Raw genomic sequence first — 21,965 nt, forward strand, 5'->3', positions numbered from 1 at the left:
TGGCTCTGGGTTCTCTTTTAGAGATTAACTATGAGAAATTCATCAGGGTATGGAACATAACACTAGGGAATGGTGATACCGGGAAAAGACAGGCCTATGGTCACCATCCCAGAGCTGACTCAGTGAAATAATACATTTTTGGAAGCTAAAAATACAAAGATAAATGATAACCAACTTGTCAGACCCAAGAAAGGTGAAACATACACCAGCAACAGGAAAAGCCAAGATGTCATCAGAATTATACCACAAACAGAACTGCCAGGATACCACCAGAATTCGACCCCAAAGAGGTTCAGACACTGTTTCCCCATTCCCTAAAATGTCATTTACTCTGAAACAAGCTTCACTTACAATTCCAAGAGTATAGTTTTCCGAGTGAGGCCACCAGAAGCCTGGAAAGGACCCTGGTAGCCCTGAGCAATAGCTGCAGTGCTGATGATAAGGATACAGGAAGCCCACCGTGCCTTTTGCTCCTTTGGGTATCTTGAGCAAAGGTGGGATGGAGGAGGACTTTTTGGCAGAATAGAGAGATGGATCTGTACCCGCCCCCCCCCCCCCCAAATGGGGCTGCAGAAGCTAAATCCCTAGGTGGAAGAGCTTCAAGGCAAAGTAATGCCTGGCATCCCTTGTCTCCAGGTTTTCAGAAACACTGGAACGTGCTCCATTACACTGCCCAGCAAGCTTGGGGCTGCAGGGACTCTGGCCAGCCACCAGTTCCTGCCTCATGCTGCCCTGCCCCTTCTTCCCAGGCCCTGAAAAAACGGTTTTATAAGACACTCACTTTCCCATTCCAGACAGTTTAGCTCAGCTAGGAATAAAGAACACTCAGAAACAGTAGGTCATAAGACTAGGTTCTGTGGGTGCCCACCCACCCCCCCCACAATGACATTGCATTTAACTTCTTGTTGCAGCTCCACATGGACACTGGGGAAGTTTTCAAGAACGTGAAGGCCTTGACCTTCCCTTGTATTGCAACACTGGAATCCTAGAGACCCATTCGGGCAGAGCATAGGTCAGAACTATTTTCGTAATGATACTAAGATATCTTGCCTTTTTCACCGCACTGATACTTAAACTAATGTTACACAAGCAATGGTAGATAAAACCGCTGGCCTCAATCAAGGCAGGGACACCAGAAAGCCCAAGCGGACTAGCATTCACTGTATTCTTAACTGCCACACAATCACAAGGTAGAAAAGCCAGATTCACTCTAAAATTCCTTTGATGAAGCAGCAAGAAGTATTAACGTTATTAATTCTTGATTCTTCATAATACTTTGGGTAATGAATTTGGCAGTATGTGTCAAGTCTGATGAATTCCAAGGTAATGTATTTGTCTCCAAGAAAAGCACTTGTGAAATTTTGCACTTCAAGGAGAGCTAGCTACTTTTATTTTCTCCATGAATCATGATTTTCACTTCAAAGAATAGCTGAAAGACAAATATTCTTATTCAGATTTGGGTGTTTGACAGACATCTTTGTGAACATTTAAAAGGCAAATCAAGAAAAACAACTGACAGTATTTGCTGCCAATTACAAAATTTGAGCTTTGAAGCAAAAATTACCATTTTGGAAAATCTGTACCTGTACCTTGAACTTGACAGCTTCCCAGTACTTAAAGAATTTTTACTATCTTTATGTTACTACCATTTTTTTTTTTTTCTGAGATTGGTGTTGATGTGAACAGTTGGGATGTTTTAATGTTGTTTAATAAAATGTGTCAACATTTGAAAGGTCTATGCAACTCAGTGAGGCAATATTGTAAGGTCATGAATGGGTAAAAGATCCATTTAAAGTGCAAAACAGACCAGTAGATTCTTCATGTACCTGAGTATGAAAGGCACTTGATACAAGTTTCAGACTTCACATTGCAACTAACCTTTAAGAAACTATCACTTATATCTGTTGCAGTATCAAAGAAGAATAACATTTTTTTAAATGGCTACTAGAATACTCCTTCCTTTCCCAGCTACTATCTGTGTGAGGCTGGTTCTTCCTCACAGACTGCAAGCAAAAGAGTCTGTCCCAGCAGAGTTCATGCAGAAGCATATGTGAGAACACAGCTGGTTTTTTTAAGCCAAACATTAGGTGATTTGAAAAATGTAAAACAATTCCCCTCTTCTCACTGACTTTTTGTCTAGGAAACTAAAATATTTTAATAAAATATGTTCTTATATTAACACATACCAGTTTTATTATAATTATTTTAAATGAATTAATACATAGCTTAAATTTTTCAATATGGCTAGTTTTCATTAAAATGTTCTTCTATGTTAATATGTAATATTATGTTACTATATAATAGGTTTATTATAGTTAGCTTTAAATGACTTAATAATTAATACAATTTTTTTTAGTTCTACTTTTTAAATACAGTAAATATGCCCATAGAAACAACAGCTAGTTGGGATTCCTCAATAATTTTTCAGAGTCTGAAGAAGTCCTAAGACCAAAAAGTTTGAGAAAATCCTGCCCTAGGGAATGACCCAAGGCAGCGTGATTGAGTCTAACTCACGAGACAAGTTCATGGAAAAGAGCAGAGAAGAAATAAAGGTGACTTTCTTAAACAAAGTCCATTTAGAAGTTGCTATTCCTGCTCACATCCTATTGGTCAACACTCAGTCTCATGGCCATACCCAGCTGCCAGGGAGGCTGGGAAACTTGGTCTCCTGGGCAGCTGCAAGGGAAGAATTAGAAGTCACTGCCTTACTCCCAAATCTAGACTTTGTTGGCATTCAAAATAGAATTCTCTCAGTTGGTTTAAAGGCAGCTGTGTTACAGTGGCCAGCACTGCATCAGCTGAGGCTCACAGGGACAACGTTTGGGCAATACAGGAGCTATCAGTTTGCAATCCTGTGATTCAATTGACTCAGCTGAAGTTGGGTTAGAATGTGGCATTTATAATGTGCATGAGGTTGTTGTATGTCCACTCAGAGGTTGTCTGTGTGACACCTGGACCTGAGTGCTGGCCACACTGACAAGGACAAGTAGATATAAACGCTGCCACTGTACAGTCGAAACCACTCCGGCTCCATGATCCACTGGGCCTCCTGTAAAAATGATATAATATGATGATGATGATAATGGCATAAGGAAATGTGAGTGGAGAAGGGACCCTCACCACAGATTTCAATGTGTCTCCCACCAAATAGGAGACTAGCTGCTTGAGAAGATCATCCAGACAGAGGACAGGCGCCATCCCTGAGAGAAAACTCTTCCTCTCCTGTTCATCCAAGATGACCTCCTAACAGCAGCATAGTGGACCAGTCCCCAGAGCCCCAAGCAGGAGCAGAGTGGCTTTCTCTGGGCCTGAAGCACCACCGGTAGGACAAGACATCATGAGATCATGAGCCCAGCCTATGTGGTTAACACCAGACAGCTGACCACCAGTCTTGGCAGTGACCCAGCAGACCCCCAGTGTTCAGTTCACTTCTTTTCATCTTAGTTTCTAGGTCTTTAAAATGCAGGAGAAAAAATGCCTTCCATTCATAGGGTTAGTCAAAAAATCAAACAAGATAGAATCTGAAACACAGTGCACCTAAAAGGAAAAACACCAAGTGTGAGTAGCCAGTTGTCATGGATATTATCTCTGCTTGTCACAGGTGAGAGGTCATTAGGTCACTTACAATGTCTTGTGCTCATATGTCCTCTTCCTCATCATCCAAACTTTTTTTTAACGTTTAATTATGGTGAAATACACAAAACATAAAATTTGCCATCTTAACCATTTTCAGGTGAACAATTTGGCAGTGTTAAATTAAGCATATTCACGTTGTTGTGCAACCAATCTCCAGAACCTTTTTATCTTGCCAAAATGAAATACTACCCATTAAACTAAAACTCTCCATTCCTCTCAGAATTTGTTTTGAAGAAATCCTTTCTCTCATGCTTCCAGAGCCAGGATCAGCTAAATCTGGTGTGCCATGCAGGGGAGCCCCAGGACTTTTCTTCACCTTCCCATCATTTACTCATGAACATGTGTTATGTTGAGCTGACCATCAGACAGGTTCTTAGCAATGCTTTGAATCTAAACAAACAAACAAAAAAATGTTATTATTCTTGAAGATCTCACAGTATATTTTACTAGTGTGTAAATAGTAATCAAGTATGACTCAATGGTTATAAACGATACAATTAAAGTCTACACAAGCATAGAGAGAGCACAAAAGAACTCATCATGTCAGGGAGAGGAATGCACAGGAAGATGGTGAGGAGTGTTATTAAGGATTTCATAGAGGAGAAGTTTCTTAAGTTTGGGATTTTAAGACTGAAGAGGCAGGAATTCACCAGAGAAAACAGTGAAGAAGTTTTGAAATACAAACAGTTCAGTTTAATACAAATTTTTTTTTGGCTAACATTTTCTCATCAATTGTCTAATTCACCAAGGAGATTTGAAATGATATTTTCACAGGCAGGAAGTTTAATGGACTTGGGGAGGGTGGTTACGACAATGACAGACCAATGAAGGAAATGATTTTTGCAGAAAGACGTGGAAATTCCATCTCTGTATCTGACCCCTATCTCTATGGGATATGCACACATTCTTCTAGGGACCAATATTCAGAATAAATATAAAAATTATTTGTAAAATTTGGGTTAAAAATTTCCTCCTCTTATGATATCTTTTCTTTGTGTCTGTCTCTTGATCTAAAGTTTGAAAATCAGTAATTATTTTTCTGACATATTTTTAGTTTTCACGTTTTATTTTTTCAGTTCTGTTTATATTGCTAAAAAGTCTACCAATTGTGCTGGTAGCGTTTTGGTTTGTTTTTTGCTTTTAAAAAACTGTTCTTTTGTTGTTCAATGCCATTTTTAAAAAATCAGTCTTTTTAGAAACAATTCCTGAAGTTGTATTTTACCAACAGCCATTTCAAACATATCTGTTGGATATACCCCAATTTAACTCTTGATGAATGAAGAATTTAACTATTGACTGACTTTTCCTTTTTGCCTAAGTACTCAAATGTTTACAGGATTGCTCTAAATTTTTCCAAACACAATGAGATATTTGAAAAGCAGAGCATCATGGCTTTAGTTATTTCTAGTAAAATCCTACAGATACTTTGAATGAAGAATCAAAGTATTCATAGACTGTATATTTTAAGATCCTTGTATCTTGCAACTGTGGTAATAACGTCCATCTCACTTCAAAAGAAGGGATCATACAATAGCTAGGTCATGGAAGCAGCCTAGATGTCCATCAATAGATGAATGGATAAAGTTGTGGTACATATACACAATGGAATATTACTCAGTTATAAAAAGGAACACATATGAATCAATTCTAATGAGGTGGGTGAACCTAGAGCCTATTATACAGAGTGAAGTAAATCAGAAAGAGAAAGACAAATAGCATATATTAATGCATATATGTGGAATCTAGAAAGATGATACTGATGATCCTATTTGCAAAGCAGCAAAGGAGACACAGACATTAAGAACAGACTTTTGGCCACAGTGGGGTAGGGAGAGGGTGGGAAGACTTGAGAGAATAGTACTGAAATATATACATTACCATATGTGAAATAGATAGCCAGTGGGAATTTACTCGATCATGCAGGGAACCCAAAGTTGGTGACAATCTAGAGGGATGGGATGGGGAAGGAGTTGGGAGTGATGTTTAAGACAGAGGGACACATGTATACCTGTGGCTGATTCTTGTTGATGTATGGCAGAAACCATCACTACATTGTAAAGTATTATCCTCCAATTAAAAATAAAATTTTTAAAAAGTTTTTTTTAAAAAGGAAGGGATCATCCAGGTAAAGAGAAGTGAAGTCTCAAGTGGAAGCAAAGGGACTCCACTCGTCTCTTTACCTGGGTGATCCCTTCTTTTGAAGTGAGGTGGAAGCTATTGCTACAACTGCAAGACACAAGGGATCTTAAAATATACAGGTCTGTAAATATTTTGAATCTTCATTCAAAACATCTATAGGATTTTTACTAGAAATAACTGTACTTAAGCCACAGTGCTCTGCTTTTCAAATATCCCATTGTGTTTGGAATAATTTAGAGCAATCCTATAAACATTTTTAGAGTACACAGGCAAAAAGGAAAAGTCAATCAATAGTTAAATTATTCATTAATAGTTAAATTGGGATATATTCAACAGATATGTTTGAACTATCCCAACAGATATGTTTTAAACTATCACAACATTGTTAATCATCTATCCTCCAAAATAAAGAAAGAAGTTTAAAAAATAAAAAGGAAAGAAGTCAGAGCTAGGATCTGTCTTGGAGAAATAGCCCCAAGGACTGGGGAAGCACTCAGCTTTCCAGGTGGTGCTAATGATAAAGAACCCACTTGTGCATGCCCGAGACATAGGAGATGCAGGTTTGATCCCTGGGTCGAGAAGATCTACTGGAGAAGGAAGTGGCAACCCACTCCAGTATTCTTGCCTGGAGAATCCCATGGACAGAGGAGCCTGGTGGGCTACAGTCCATGTTAAGTCACCTCAGTCGTGTCCGACTTTTTGTGACCCCATGACTGTAGCCCTCAAGGCTCCTCTGTCCATGAGTTTCTCCAGACAAGAATGCTGGAGTGGGTTGCCACACCCTTCTCCAGGGGATTTTTCCCGATCCAGGGATTGAACCTATGTCTTTTACGTCTCCTGCAGTGGGAGGCAGGCTACAGTCCACAGTGTCACAGAGTCCGACATGACTGAAGCGATTTAACACACAAGCACAATGATTCTTCAGTCCTCACTGGTGGCTCAGACGGTAAAGAATCTGCCTGTAATGAAAGAGACCTGGGTTTGATCCCTGGGTTGGGAAGGTTCCCTAGAAAAGGAAATGGCAACCCACTTCAGTATTCTTGCCTGGAGAATTCTGTGGATGGAGGACCCTGATGGACTATAGTCCATTAGATTGCAGAGTCAGAGCCGACTGAGCAATTAACACACAGCTTCAGAAGGCTAATAGCCCCGGGGTGTGTCTCACCTTCTGAGGCAGAATTTACCTGAGTTCTGTCTTTATCTGTCTTAGCTCCTAGGGGCTGTAATTCAGAGACTGCAATTCCACAAAAGAATCCTAAACCCATGTGAAATAACCCTGAAATATCTTGCCCTTTGGGACAGACTTGAGGGCAGGATAAACATATGGCCCAGGTGAACACATGAGAATTGTAGGTAAGCTTAAACTAGGTCTTCCTTCACCTTGGTTTTCTTTTACTATGTCTATGATATAATTTTAATGACAAATTAAAACTCAACAAAATGCTGAATGAGGACAAATTTGAAATCTATTTGGGAAACTGGAAATTTTTGCTTTTATGCATATACACACTTGGGAGGAAAAAAAACTAGATGAAAGTTTTCCAGATGTTGGGGGCCAGGGGCAAAAATCCAGTTGCTTTCAATTACTGGAGACGCAGGAGAGTCTGTTTTGACAGAGCCTCTCCACATATAATTTAAATTCCACGATTCAGGGAGTCTAATTAGATGAAGGAGAAATGCCCTGTATTAGTTTGTTTCATCACTGATCTATCCAATTATAGAGTCCTTAACTAAACTGCCGTAAATCTTATCAGGATGCAAAGTGTATAAAAGCCTCATTGGGTTTCTTTTTCTTCCATTTCCTCCTTTAGTATCAATTTTTCCATACTTGATTAATGGTAACCAAAGTAAAATTTTTTAACATATTTTCCTCCTGAAATATAAAATAACACAAATGATTTTTGAAGTGATCATTTTGCTTTTTCATTCTGTGATTTTAAATTTTCTTTCCTGTTTCAGACACTAGAGCATCTGTTTTAAATATAGTGCTTTTGGTTGAGTTCCCTCCCACATTTTTGTTAAGTGATACATTTTCTTGAAGGTTCATCTTGAATTGGTTCATCTTGAAATGATGTCTGATTTTTTGAAATATGAAAACATATGAGGAAATGACCATATTATTCATATTTAGAATACTATGTTTATAGATATATACATTTATAGTAAAAGATTTAAGACATGCATGAGAATGTCAGGACACAAGCTAACTCCCAGGAGGGAGGGAAGGGAAAAGATGGGCTTCTGCTCGACCAGTAACACTTTATTTCTGTTTAACAGAAAAAAATATCTGAAGCAACTATAACATATTACTAAGTCTGGTTGGACTGCAGAGGCCATTAACTGTGTCAAGAGCAGTCACAGAAACCTTAGGAATAAAGCCTGTGCTAAATTCATGTGAACTGGAAAGGCATAAAACATGAAAACGGTAAGTACGATAAATATCATAAGACAGAAAATACAATAAACCAGTGAATATAATATAAAAGAATCATATTCACAAATATAGAGAACATCTGTTAGTGGTTACCAGTGGTGGGGGGCAATATAGGGGTGAGAGGGTGGGAGGTTCAAACTATTAGGTGTAAGATAGGCTCAAGGATAATTATACAATATGGGGAATATAGCCAATATTTTATGATAACTGCAAACGAAAAGTAACCTTTAAAATCATACAAAAATATTTAAAAATTTTTAAAAAGGAAAATCAGAGCTCATGTAACTATAACGGCTATAGAAAAATGGTTGTGGTAAACTATCTCCATTTCTCTTTTAACAGATTCATGATAGAATGATCAGAGAAAGGCAATAGAAATCACTTATCTGCACTTCAGCAGGGCATGGAACAAAGTCTCTAATTCACTCAATAAACAACTGTTGAATACTCTGCAAAGCCCACCTTGATATGTAAATAGCCCATTCCATCCATGCTTCATACAGCACACTCACCAGCATTTGCTCACATATTTCCAACAATGCCCCTCAGTGAGTTTCCTCAATCCACTTCTTTGACTTCTTTGCTCATCAGAAGTCATTGCTTCCAGGAAGCCTTCCCTGATGCTCCTTCCCCTGAAGCAGTCCCTCCTGTGTGCAATCAAAGCTTCTTGTGCGCATATTTGTCCACACATCTATCCCAATGATTTGTGCTTGCTTATTTGCTTGTATCATTCCCCATTGTAACCATCCTATTTGCAAAAACTGTGTTTTATCTCTGCCCCTGTCAGAAAGTAAGGGTCGTATAGATATTACCTGAATGCAAATCTATTAAGCAGAGTTGGAAGTGGTACCATATCTGGCAGTGATCACCTTCCACATTTATTTGAGAGAGTTTCTTCTGTGTCTGTCTTGACGTGACTATCAGAAAGCTGCTCACTTTTGGGTGCTCCTCCCCAGCTCCCCTTAGAGGTCACCATACCCACATACTTACAAACTTCTTCAGATTGCCCAATGATTAACTGTTGAATCATTAGAGACATATATAAAAAGCAGCCACATCCACTGCCATAAAACAAACACAGGAAAGTCTAATCCATAGGAAGCAATTTCCTAATTGCTCCCCTAATTAGCTAAGAGCATTCTCCTCCCAGATGTTTGTTATGAGGTTGAATTGAGGAGGGAGTTCCAATTACATTTATTGAGCACCCGTTAAGCTAAGCCCTATATGTGCTTTGGCCCTTTACATGCATCCTTACATCAATTAAGATCAGCCATTTAGTTTTAGACCTGTAGGCAGATGCCACAGTGGTAAAAAACAAAACAAAACAAAACCCGCCTGCCAAAGCAGAAGACACAGAATCCCTGGGTTCCATCCCTGGGCTGGGAAGAGTAGGAAATGGTAATCCACTCCAGTATTCTTGCCTGGAAAATTCCATGGACAGAGGAGCCTGGTGGTCTACAGTCCATGGGGTCACAAAGAGTTGGACATGACTGAGCAACTGAGTATGCATTTGTTTTTAGAGATGAGGAAACAGAAGTAAAGAAAGGAGTCCTCACATGTGGCTATTTAGGGGAAGGATTTGGATCCAGGGGCTTTGGGAAGGACAGAGTACATTCCGCAGCCTAGTGTCTTTGAGCCACAATTCATTTCCAAAGGAAGTACCCCAGCAGGGTTTGCAAGGGATTCCTTATCACCTTCTGGTTATATCAGACTCTTTGAAACTTCACAGTATTTTCAAATATTAAAGCTTTGTAGGAAGGGGTGATAAGACATGGATCTCTTCCATCCCAGATTATGCTCTCCATGCCCCTCAGCACAACTTGTTTGCTAAAGTGCACACAGAGATGAGATAGGCCAGAGAGGGTTAATTTTTAGTTGTTAGCTTGATTTCGCTAGAAAAAGGGTTTGTCTTCTCTAAGCCCCTGATGATCAGTAGCAAATGTTGCAGCTGAATCCCTGCAGAACAGGCCTCCTGGTCAGTGGACACAGCATCCATCTGATGAAGAACATTTCGAAGCTCCGAACAGGACTATTCCATGAGATACTCAGCACTCAGGCCCTGGAAAGACTGTCTTGAAAACCGTTAACCTAGCAACTTGTACAACCTAGGGACTTTAAATACAAAATCCCATGGCAACAAGTTGATTTGAGAGGATCAAGAAACCTAACACCTAATCAGGCCACTATACCCAAGGGAGCACAAGAATTAGGGAAATTATACAAAAAGCAGATTTTCCCCCCCCCAGTTCTCTTTGTTTACGGCTGATTGTTCAACATTGCAAATAGGGTATGAGTCTCATCCAGCTGGAATTCAATGCCTTGAGCTTCTAATTTGAACCTGGAATCTCTTAATGCAACAACTACAAGCCATGGGGCACCAATGTTGTTTGTTGGTCAGTATCACACAGTTACAGGAGTCATGACTGTATCTTGGACAATTGAAGAAAAACTAAAACTTGCCCTAGGTTTTTTAAAAATTCTGTAAAATACTTCTGGATTACAATGACATCTGGCTAGCAGTTCCCCATTGAGCTTGTCTGCTTCTTACATAAAAGACTATGAAATAATGGAAAAAAACAAGAAAAAGAATATAGCCACTTTGCTGTACACTAGAAATTAAACACAACATTGTAAATCAACTATACTTCAATAAAAAAAATTTTTAAGACTGTGAAGACACTGGACAAAGATGAAACGATCAGGAACCAAAATTAAATCAAATAAATGCCTCTTTTCAACAGGTCTCTCACTGCTTCTAGCAATGCAATACTAGTGAATTTCTTGGGCACATACTCTGTGACATACTTCTTTCACCATTTGAAGTAATATGGATGGGCCTGGAGATTATCATACTGCCTGAAATAAGTCACGCAGAGAAAGACAAATACCATATGGTATCATTTATATAGGGACTGTAAAAAATGACACAAGAAAACTTATTTACAAAAACAGACTCAGACTTAGAGAACTAAGGTTGGGGGAGCGATACACTGGGCGTTTAGAACTAACATGGACTCACTGCTATATTTAAAATGGATAACCAACACGGACATACTGAATAGCACATGAAGCTCTGCTCATGTTATGTGGCAGCCTGGATGGAAGGGGATTTTGGAGGAGAATGGATACATGTATATGTATGGCTGAGTCCCTTCACTGTTTACCTGAAACTATCACAATATTGTTAACTGGCTATACTCTAATACAAAATAAAAAGTTTACAACATAAAATAAAATAAATAGATGACCAACAAGGACCCACTGTATAGCATAAGGAATGCTGCTCAATATTCTGTAATAACCTAAAAGAGAAGAGAATTTGAAAAAGAATAGATACATGTATATATAACTGAATCACTCTGCTGCACATTTTGCTGAAACACAACACTGTTAACTAACTATGCTTGAATACAAAATAAAAAATTTAAAAAATAAAAATAAAGCAAATGTGCAGAGATTATGGGGGGAAATGGAGAAAGAGAATGTATAGCACAGTTTTTTCTCAATTTCTCCTGAAACATGGCATCATACCGCTCTTGAATCCCACAAGAGTCCCTATTGCTGCTGCTGCTGCTGCTAAGTCGCTTCAGTAGTGTCCGACTCTGTGCGACCCCATAGACGGCAGCCCATCAGGCTCCACCGTCCCTGGGATTCTCCAGGCAAGAACACTGGAGTGGGTTGCCCTTTCCTTCTCCAATGCATGAAAGTGAAAAGTGAAAGTGAAGTCGCTCAGTTGTGTCCAACTCTTAGTGACCCCATGGACTGCAGCCTACCAGGCTCCTCCGTCCATGGGATTTTCCAAGCAAGAGTACTGGAGTGGGTTGCCATTGCCTTCTCCACAGGAGTCCCTAGAATCATTCAAACAAATCCATCTATTTTCCTTAAGTTTAATAAGAGTTTAATAGAGCATCATTATAAACACACAGAGTTAACAAAACTCAATACAATGATAGGTGATGTCAGAATTTGTATCAATGTTACCTTCTCAATTTCAAGTGGTTCTTTTTGGGAAACATAAGAAGTTAATGAAAAGGAAAAGAAAGATTACATATGTTTCTTTGAATAAAGAAGAACTCAAGAAAAGAAACAGGGCCAAGTGAGTTACAGCTTTCTACTACAAAAACAGAAAGCCCAATTAAGTCTATATTGGCAGTTCCAGGAATGGATCATTGCAATTGCTCACGAAATATGTGTGAAAGGTAGAAAATCTCTTAATTATCCCAACTCCTAAGTGGTAGAATGTTTGACTCAAAACTAGTTTTACTTCATTCTGCCAATGTCCTCACATTTCAGAAATTATCCATGGCATCTTCCTTCTCCAAATCCCATGAATATCAGTGGCTAATGAAAGCCTATATACTCAGCATTGAATACAAATAAAATGAAGAGTCTTGAGGGGAAAAAGTTGTTGAGTTTGAATCTACAAACTTCCTTGGCTAAAATTCCACATCTCAGATTTTTAGACTAAGAGCTTATAACACATATACTAGAATAAATATCCTCAAGCCAATAACATCATTCTAAAGTTCTCTCCTAAATTCATGCTTACTTCAGGAAAAGAAATTTCATTTAGTGTCAGAATTAGTCACAGAAGTTCAATATGGGTATACACTGAAAAAACATATTTATCACATTTCTATCCTGACACAAGAGGTTCAGATGACTTTGCTTGGTTGGCTGTGTTTAGTTAGTTGGGGAATGTTTGTTCTCCCTCTGTATTGCTATCAAAAAACACATTGATCATTGTCTGTAGCCATTTGGTTTTACTGTTTATATTTGAGAGATGTTGCAATACTGAGCAAGGAAGTCTCTGTCACAGAAGGGAAATTATTTGGGCCATAAACAATTATTTACAAATAAAGCCAGCTTATTCATGTGTTTTTTGCTTATGTTACTAATTATCAGAGCTAAATTAGTCCTTTCGTGTAGACATCTCCTGATTCTCAAGTCTCCTTCAGGCAGATTTTAAATACCAGAGGATTTATTTTTCACCAACCATCACAAGCAAATATTGAGCCTAATTTTCAAACAATTGCGATTGTGATTCCTACCCCCTTATCTTGCCCTAATTTCATGGAATGAACATAAAAAATGAGGACATTTTAAATTCAGTGGAACAAATGCCAGATATTTTCATCTGCCAGGCCTGTGCTAGCCATTTAGGGAGCAAAAAAATGAATACAGTTGTTCATATATCTGAAGATGAAAGGAAACCAGAGGTTCCACAAATGTTGGCCTCTGTTCTTCATGAAATCAAGACAGTCATTAAGAGTAGAAGCCGGGGACTTCCCTGATGGTTCAGTGGTTAAGACTCCATGTTTCCACTGCAGTAGGCATAGGTTCAATTCCTGGCTGGGGAACTAAGATCCCACATGCCATTTGGCCAAAGAAAAGAAAAGAAAAAAGAGTAGAGGCCCATGGGGAAGAAAAGTCGGTTCAAGGTAGAAGATACAAGAAGAGGAATAAGCTTTAGGATTTGCCACTAAAGCAAGTTGTTTTTCTATCAGTAAGTCATGTCTGACTCTTTGTAACATCATGGACTGCAGCACTCCAGGCTCCTCTCTGTCCTCCACAATCTCCTGCAGTTTGCTCAAATTCATGTCCATTGAGTCAATGATGCTATCTAACCATTTCATCCTCTGCAACCCCCCTTCATCTTCTGCCCTCAATCATTCCCAGCATCAGGGTCTTTTCCACTGAGTCTGGTCTTAGCATCAGATGGCCAAAGTATTCAAGCTTCAGCTTCAGCATCAGTCCTTCCAATGAATATCTCAGGGTTGATTTCCTTTAGGATTGACTGGTTTGATCTCCGTGCAGTCCAAGGGACTCTCAGTAGTCTTCTCCAGCACCACAATTCGAAAGCATCAATTCTTTAGTGCTCAACCTTCTTTACATGGTTCACTTCTCACATTATCCAAACATGACTACTGGAAAAATCATAGCTTTGACTAGATGGACCTCTGTTGGCAAAGTGATGTCTCTACTTTTTAATACACTAAGTTTGTCACAGCTTTCCATCCAAGGAGCAAGTGTCTTTTAATTTCATGGTTGTGGTCACCATCCACAGTGATTTTGGAGCCAAAAAAAGTGAAATCTGTCACTGTTTCAACTCCCCCCCCTCCTCCTCTATTTGCATGAAGTGATGGGACTAGACCATGATCTTAGTTTTTTGAATGTTGAGTTTTAAGCCAGATTTTTCACTCTCCTCTTTCAACTACATCAAGAGGCTCTTGAGTTTCTCTTTGCTTTCTGCCATTAGAGTGCTATCATCTGCATATTGGGGGTTGTTGATATTTCTTCCAGCAATATTGATTCCAACTTGTGATTCATCTAGCCTGGTATTTCACATGAGCTACTCTGCATATAAGGTAATTAAGTGGGGTGACAATATACAGCTTTGTCGTATGCCTTTACCAATTGTGAACCAGTCAGTTGTTCCATGTAACGTTCTAACTGCTGGTTTTTCACCTGCATACAGGTTTTTCAGAAACAGATAAGGAGGTCTGGCATTCCCATCTCTTTAAGAATTTTCCACAGTTTGTTGTGATCCACACAATCAAAGGCTTCAGTGTAGTCAATGAAATAGAAGTAGATGTTTTTCTAGAATTCTCTGGCTTTTTCTATGATCCAACGGATATTGGCAATTTGATCTCTGGTTCCTCTGCCTTTTCTAAATCCAGCTTGGACATCTGGAAGTTCTCAGTTCATGTACTATTGAAGCCTAGCTTGAAGGATTTTGAGCATTACCTTGCTAGCATGTGAGATGAGTGCAACTGTACAATAATTTGAACATTCTTTGGCATTGCCTTTCTTTGGGATTGGAAAGAAAACTGACCTTTTCCAGTCCTGCGGCCACTGCTGAGTTTTCCAAATTTGCTGACGTATCAAGTTCACTACTTTCACAGTATCATCTTTTAGGATTTGAAATAGCTCAGCTGGAATTCCATCACTTCCACTAGTTCTGTTCCTAGTAATGTTTCCTAAGGCTCACTTGACTTCACACTCCAGAATGTCTGGCTCTGGGTGATAACCACACCATTGTGGTTATCTGGGTCATTAAGATCCTTTTAGTATAGTTCTTCTGTGTATTCTTTCCACCTCTTCTTAATCTCATCTGCTTCTGTTAGGTTCTTAATATTTTTGTCCTTTATTGTGCCCATCCTTGCATGAAATGTTCCCTTGATATCTCCAATTTTCTTGAAGACATCTCTAGTCTTTGCCATTCTAGTGCTTTTCTCTATATTATATAGTTCTTCTGTGTATTCTTAATTAAAAGAAAAGCTAGCATTAATTGAGCACTATGTGTCAGCCAGTGGACAAACTGTTTTACATATATTGCTTTTTAAGCAAGACAATCTCTTGATATAAGCACTTTTGTTTTCATTTTAGAGATTAAGTAATTGGAAATCTAAGAGGTTAAATAACTTGCCTGAGGTCACACAGCCTAGTGAATTGTAGAAGCAGGATATGACATACTCTCTGTAGAACCCACTTTATCTGCATGGCAATAACAGCCATGCTCAGTTTAACAGGTACAGATTTACAGTAACACAAGCTTGTAGAACTATGCCACTTTTTTCCGGCAAAAAGTTAACTGTTGAAGTCATCTAGGATTAACTGAGGATAGACCTTGTTGTAGTGGCTAAAGTATGGTCCTATAAAGGAACTCAGGTTACTGAAGAGTCCCATGTGGGGATGGGTATTAGACTAGGAAGAGGAGATAGTTCTGCCAGTTGAGGGCTGATACTTTAGAAAAACTGAGCTGTATTGACAGACAAGGGGATTTAATAAAGACAAAGGAAGAGATTGAGGGAAGGTCAAGAGGTGAGAAAAATTAAAGAATAGGAAATATAATCAAAATGGGAATTCTATTAGATTTTAAATGTAGAGTTATGGAGGTCAAAATGATTGACACCATCAACTTCCAATCCATCCCAGTGATTAGACTAAATGAAACATGGTAATCCCAGTCTCTCTATCAAAGATTGATTTAAGATGAAGCCTGTAATCTAGTCTTGTGGAATGAGGGAACGTCTGCTGGGGAGCTTCTGGGAATGTTTTCCATCACTACAGAAGAGGCACATAAGAAAACTCAGTGCCCTTCCTCCTTTGGATGCTATATGTCTTGGTCCCCTGCTACCAGATTAAGGTCAAAGCTAATACAGACAGGAGGACAAAGACCAGAGGGATTGTGGAATAACGAAATCAACCCTGATGAATATGCCTGAAGCTGCCTTAGGTCTTGAATTTTATTATGTGAGTTATAAACGACCTTATCTTCTAAAGTAAATTTTAACTGGGCTTTCTGTTCATAGCAGCCAAAGGCATCCTAAATGATTCAGGGGTAGTTTCAGATGACAGTATATTTTTACAACTGTAAGTGACTAATAAGGAGTGAATTCCAGTCCTCTATGATGAAAAGGACATCTTTTTTTTTTTTTTTTTGGTGTTAGTTCTTAAAGGTCTTGTAGGTCTTCATAGAACCATTCAACTTCAACTTCTTTGGCATTAGTGGTTGGGGCATAGACTTGGATTACTGTGACATTGAATGGTTTGCCTTGGAAATGAACAGAGATCATTCTGTCATCTTTGAGATTGCACCCAAGTACCGTATTTCAGACTCATTTGTTGACTATGAGGGCTACTCCATTTCTTCTAAGTAGAACTACTGCTAAGCCCACAGTAGTAGATGTAATGATCATCTGAATTAAATTTGCCCATTCCAGTCCATTTTAGTTCACTGATTCCTAATATGTTGATGTTCACTCTTGCCATCCCCTGTTCTACCACTTCCAATTTACCAAAAAATGATGTCCTTTTCATCATAGGGGACTTGAATGCAAAAGCAGGAAGTCAAGAGATACCTGGAGTAACAGGCAAGTTTGGCCTTGGACTAAAAAATGAAGCAGGCCAAAGGCTAACAGAGTTTTGCCAAGAGAATGCACTGGTCATAGCAAACATCCTCTTCCAACAACACAAGTGACAACTCTGCACATGGACATCACCAGATGGTCAACACCAAAATCAGATTGATTATATTCTTTGCAGCCAAAGATGGAAAAGCTCTACACAGTCAGTAAAAACAAGACCTGGTGCTGACTGTGGCTCAGATCATGAACTCCTTAATTCGGACTTAAACTGTAGAAAGTAGGGAAAACCACTGGATCATTCAGGTATGACCTAAATCAAATCCCTTACAATTATACAGTGGAAGTGACAAATAGATTCAAGGGATTAGATCTGATAGACAGAGTGCCTGAAGAACTATGGATGGAGGTTTGTGACATTGTACAGGAGGCAGTGATCAAAACCATCCCCAAGAAAAAGAAATGCAAAAGGCAAAATGGCTGTCTGAAGAGGCCTTACAAATAGCTGAGAAAAGAAGAGAAGTGAAAGACAAAGGAGAAGAGGAAAGATATAGCCATCTGAATGTAGAGTTCCAGAGAATAGCAAGGAGAGATAAGAAAGTCTTCCTAACTGACTGATGCAAAGAAATAGAGGGGAAAAAATAGAACTGAAAGACTAAAGATCTCTTCAAGAAAATTAGAGATATCAAGAGAACATTTCATGCAAAGATGGGCACAATAAAGGACAGAAATGGTATGGACTTAACAGAAGCAGAAGATATTAAAAAGAGGTGGCAAGAATACAAAGAAGAACTATATGAAAAAAAGATTTTAATGACCCCAGATAACCATAATGGTGTGATCACTCACCTAGAGCCAGACATCCTGTAATGTGAAGTCAAATGGGCCTTAGGAAGCATCACTATGAACAAAGCTAGTGGAGGTGATGGAACTCCAGCTGAGCTATTTCAGATCCTAAAAGATGATGCTGTGAAAGTGCTGCACTCAATATGCCAGCTAATTTGAAAAACTCAGCAATGGCAAAACGACTGGAAAAAGTCAGTTTTCATTCCAATCCCAAACAAAGGCAGTGCCAAAGAATGCTCAAACTATCACACAATTGCATTCATCTCACAAGCTAGCAAAGTAATGCTCAAAATTCCCCAAGCTAGGCTTCAACAGTAATGAACCGAGAACTTCCAGATGTCCAAGCTGGATTTAGAAAAGGCAGAGGAACCAGAGATCAAATTGCCAACATCCACTGGATCATCAAAAAAGCAAGAGAGTTCCAGAAAAACATCTACTTCTGCTTTATTGACTCCACCAAAGCCTTTGACTGTGTGGATCACAACAAACTGGAAAATTCTTAAAGAGATGGGAGTACCAGACCACCTTATCTGCCTCCTAGGAAATCTGTATGCAGGTCAGGAAGCAACAGTTAGAACTGAACTGGAACAACAAATTGGTTCCAAACTGGGAAAGGAGTACATCAAGGCTGTATATTGTCACCCTGCTTATTTAACTTATATGCAGAGTATATGATGCAATATGCAGGGCTGGATGAAGCACAAGCTGGAATCAAGAATTGCCAGGAGAAATATCAACAACTTCAGATATGCAAATGACACCACCTTTATAGCAGAAAGCGAAGAAGAACTAAATAGCCTCTAGATGAAAGTGAAAGAGAGTGAGAAAGTTGGCTTAAAACTCAACATTCAGAAAACTAAGATCATGGCATCCAGTCTCATCACTTCATGGCAAATAGATGGAAACAGTGAGAGACTTTATTTGGGGGTGGGGGCAGCTAAAAAAAAATCACTGAAGATGGTAACTGCTACTGTGAAATTAAAAGACGCTTGCTCCTTGGAAGAAAAGTTATGACCTACATAGTTTAGTTCAGTTCAGTTCAGTTCAGTCACTCAGTCGTGTCCAACTCTTTGTGACCCCATGAACTGCAGCACGCCAGGCCTCCCTGTCCATCACCAACTCCCGGAGTTCACTCAAACTCACATCCATTGAGTCAGTGATGCCATCCAGCCATCTCATTCTCTGTCATCCCCTTCTCCTCCTGCCCCCAATCCCTCCCAGCATCAGAGTCTTTTCCAATGAGTCAACTCTTCGCATGAGGTGGCCAAAGTACTGGAGTTTCAGCTTTAGCATCCATTCCTTCCAAAGAACACCCAGGGCTGATCTCCTTCAGAATGGACTGGTTGGATCTCCTCGCAGTCCAAGGGACTCTCAAGAGTCTTCTCCAACACCATAGTTCAAAATTATCAATTCTTTGGCACTCAGCTTTCCTCGCAGTCCGATGCTCACATCCATACATGACCACTGGAAAAACCATAGCCGTGACTAGATGGACCTTTGTTAGCAAAGTAATGTCTCTGCTTTTCAATATGCTGTCTAGGTTGGTCATAACTTTCCTTCCAAGGAGTAAGCATCTTTTAATTTCATGGCTGCAGTCACCACCAACCTAGACAGCATATTAAAAAGCAGAGAGATTACTTTGCCAACAAATGTCCATATAGTCCAAGCTATGGTTTTTGCAGTAGTCATGCATGAATGTGAGAATTGGACCATAAAGAAAACTAAGCGCAAAAGAATTGATGCTTTTGAACTGTGCTGAAGAAGGTTCTTGAGAGTCCCTTGGACTGCAAGAGACCCAACCAGTCAATCCTAAAGGAAGTCAATCCTGAATATTCATTGGAAGGACTGAAACTGAAGCTGAAGCTCCAAAACTTTGGCCACCTGATGCAAAGAAGTGACTCATTAGAAAAGACCCTGATGCTTGGAAATATTGAAGGTGGGAGGAGAAGGGGATGACAGAGGATGAGATGGTTGGATGGCATTACCAACTTGTTGGACATCAGTTTGAGCAAGGTCTGGGAGTTGGTGATAGACAGGGAAGCCTGGCGTGCTGCAGTCCATGGGGTCACATACAGTCAGACATTACTGAGCGACTGAACTGAACTGAACATGGAGTAAAATCTGAAACTGACAAGCAAAAGATGAGAATGGTGGTATCCAAATAGCATGAGTGTTAGGGGAGGGAAAATTCTGGATTCTTGAAGTAAGAGGAATGGACTAGGAATGGCAATGGTGTGGGATGCTAAAAGACATTGTTACATATGTAATAATAAAATAAATATATTCATTTAATCAACTAAAAATACCAGAATTGTGCTTTGTGGTGGGAACACATAGAAAGCAAAAGTAGACACAGTGTCTGCCCCAACAAAGCTTTGAGTCTAATGGGGGACACAGACCTTAATCAAATAATCATGCAACCATATATAAAATTACATGTTACAAATAAAAGGACATATTCTGCAAAAGAGAGGTTGAGATTTCTAGGCCAAGATGGGAAAATGAACAAACTCCAACTCATTTTCTCCCATTCCGAATGAAGATAAATGCCACAGAGAAAGAGAGAGAAAGAGGGAGGGAGGGAGAGAGAAGTCTTAAGGAATGAAAAACAGAAGGAACCCACAGTGCTTGGTAGGAATCTAAGTCAAGAAGCTGACAGAGGACCCAGATGAGATGCAGGCTTTGGGGCTGGGATTTTTACTGTTAATGGATACAGAGTTTCTTTCAGGAAGATAAAAATGTTCTGGAAGTAGACTGTGGTGATGTTTATATGCTCTCTGAATATATTAAAATCCACTAAATTATACACTTTTAAAGGGGTGAATTTAGTGGTATTTGAATTATAGCTCAATTTTAAAACTTGACGAACTCTGTACAAAGACATAAAACAACAGCTGTCTTATTTGGGACAGGAAAACTCCCTAAATGAATCCATAAATTTTGTGCAGGTCTGATCAAAATCTTCATAGGACTTTTTTTTACTTGACAAAATGATTGTAAATTTCATTTGGGAAATGATTGACTCCAAAGGAAGAAAATCTGGAAAATATAAAACTTAAGTTGATTGGGGTGGTTGAATTAGTTCCCCTGGATATTAGGTTGTATGTGTTGAAATGCTACAGTGTTTAGAAGCATATTCAGTGAGGTATTGTTCAATTTTTAATTTTTAAAATAATGTGAATATGTTACTTTTAAATACCAAAACAACAAATCAAACAAAAAAACAAAATAAATAAAAATTATGCATCTCTTCCAATGCTAGTTTATTCTGTTTCAAGCTAACATCCGTCTTCTATCAATATATCCTTATATGCATAATTTCAAGTCATTTTTTTAGCCTTGTTGATTTTCTCTGAATATAGATTAATTTATGAAAAGCCTCTTTAGAGTTTGGAACCTAACCTGAATATATTTGATGTGGAGTGCTTGACACAAAATAAAGGTTTATTTAATTGGTTAATCTGGCTATTTCATTTACATTAATGCATCCTAGAATCACATTAGCCTTATGGGGCAGCTAATTTATAATGTTGACAGATACTGCTCAACAACTAGTGGCTGAAGCCATATGAGTCATTCATAATCAGTGCTGCTAAGACAAAACTATCATCATTCTGTCTCTTGTGCAGTATTATTTGGAATAAAGTATGTTACCTTACTTTTATTTCCATCATATTTTCCTTCACTCTAGTTGTCTCAATCCTTTGCATTTGATGTAATCATTCAATGTATTCATAAACTTAGCTAACTCTGATATCTGAAAATCTGTAAGGAACAATCCTAGTCACTGATGAAAATGCTCATCAGGATATCTTGGGGAACACAAATAGCAGAAAATATGAACATCTCCATACGCATTAATTAGTTCCCAGCATGTTTCTGGCATCTAGCCCAAAGGTACTCAGATCTTAGTATAGTTAAGAGTCACTTGGGTAGCTTGCAAAATTCCTGGACTCGTTTCTAGAGATTCTGATTCAATAGGTATAGAATGAGGTCCAACAACTGGAAATTAAACTTAACATCCACAGGACTCACTTTCAGAT

At 38.9% G+C, this 21,965-nt stretch overlaps 1 protein-coding gene and 1 long non-coding RNA gene across 2 annotated transcripts in view; one reads left to right on the top strand and one right to left on the bottom strand.

Moving 5' to 3' along the window:
• Positions 1-567: 567 nt before the first annotated feature.
• LOC112583974 overlaps positions 568-21,965 on the bottom strand; it is a 127,680-nt gene continuing 106,282 nt past the window's right edge. The window contains exon 4 of the transcript XR_006550157.2: positions 568-4,026. The gene's annotated coding sequence lies outside the window, so the exon portion shown is untranslated. The remainder of the gene's footprint in view (positions 4,027-21,965) is intronic.
• LOC112583975 lies at positions 6,839-8,665 on the top strand. The gene is made up of 3 exons (XR_006550159.2): positions 6,839-7,128; positions 8,053-8,200; positions 8,552-8,665. It is a non-coding gene; the product is annotated as an uncharacterized LOC112583975 (long non-coding RNA).

This window comes from Bubalus bubalis, chromosome 3 (assembly GCF_019923935.1).
Source record: "Bubalus bubalis isolate 160015118507 breed Murrah chromosome 3, NDDB_SH_1, whole genome shotgun sequence".
In the NCBI taxonomy this organism is placed as follows: Eukaryota; Metazoa; Chordata; class Mammalia; order Artiodactyla; family Bovidae; genus Bubalus; species Bubalus bubalis.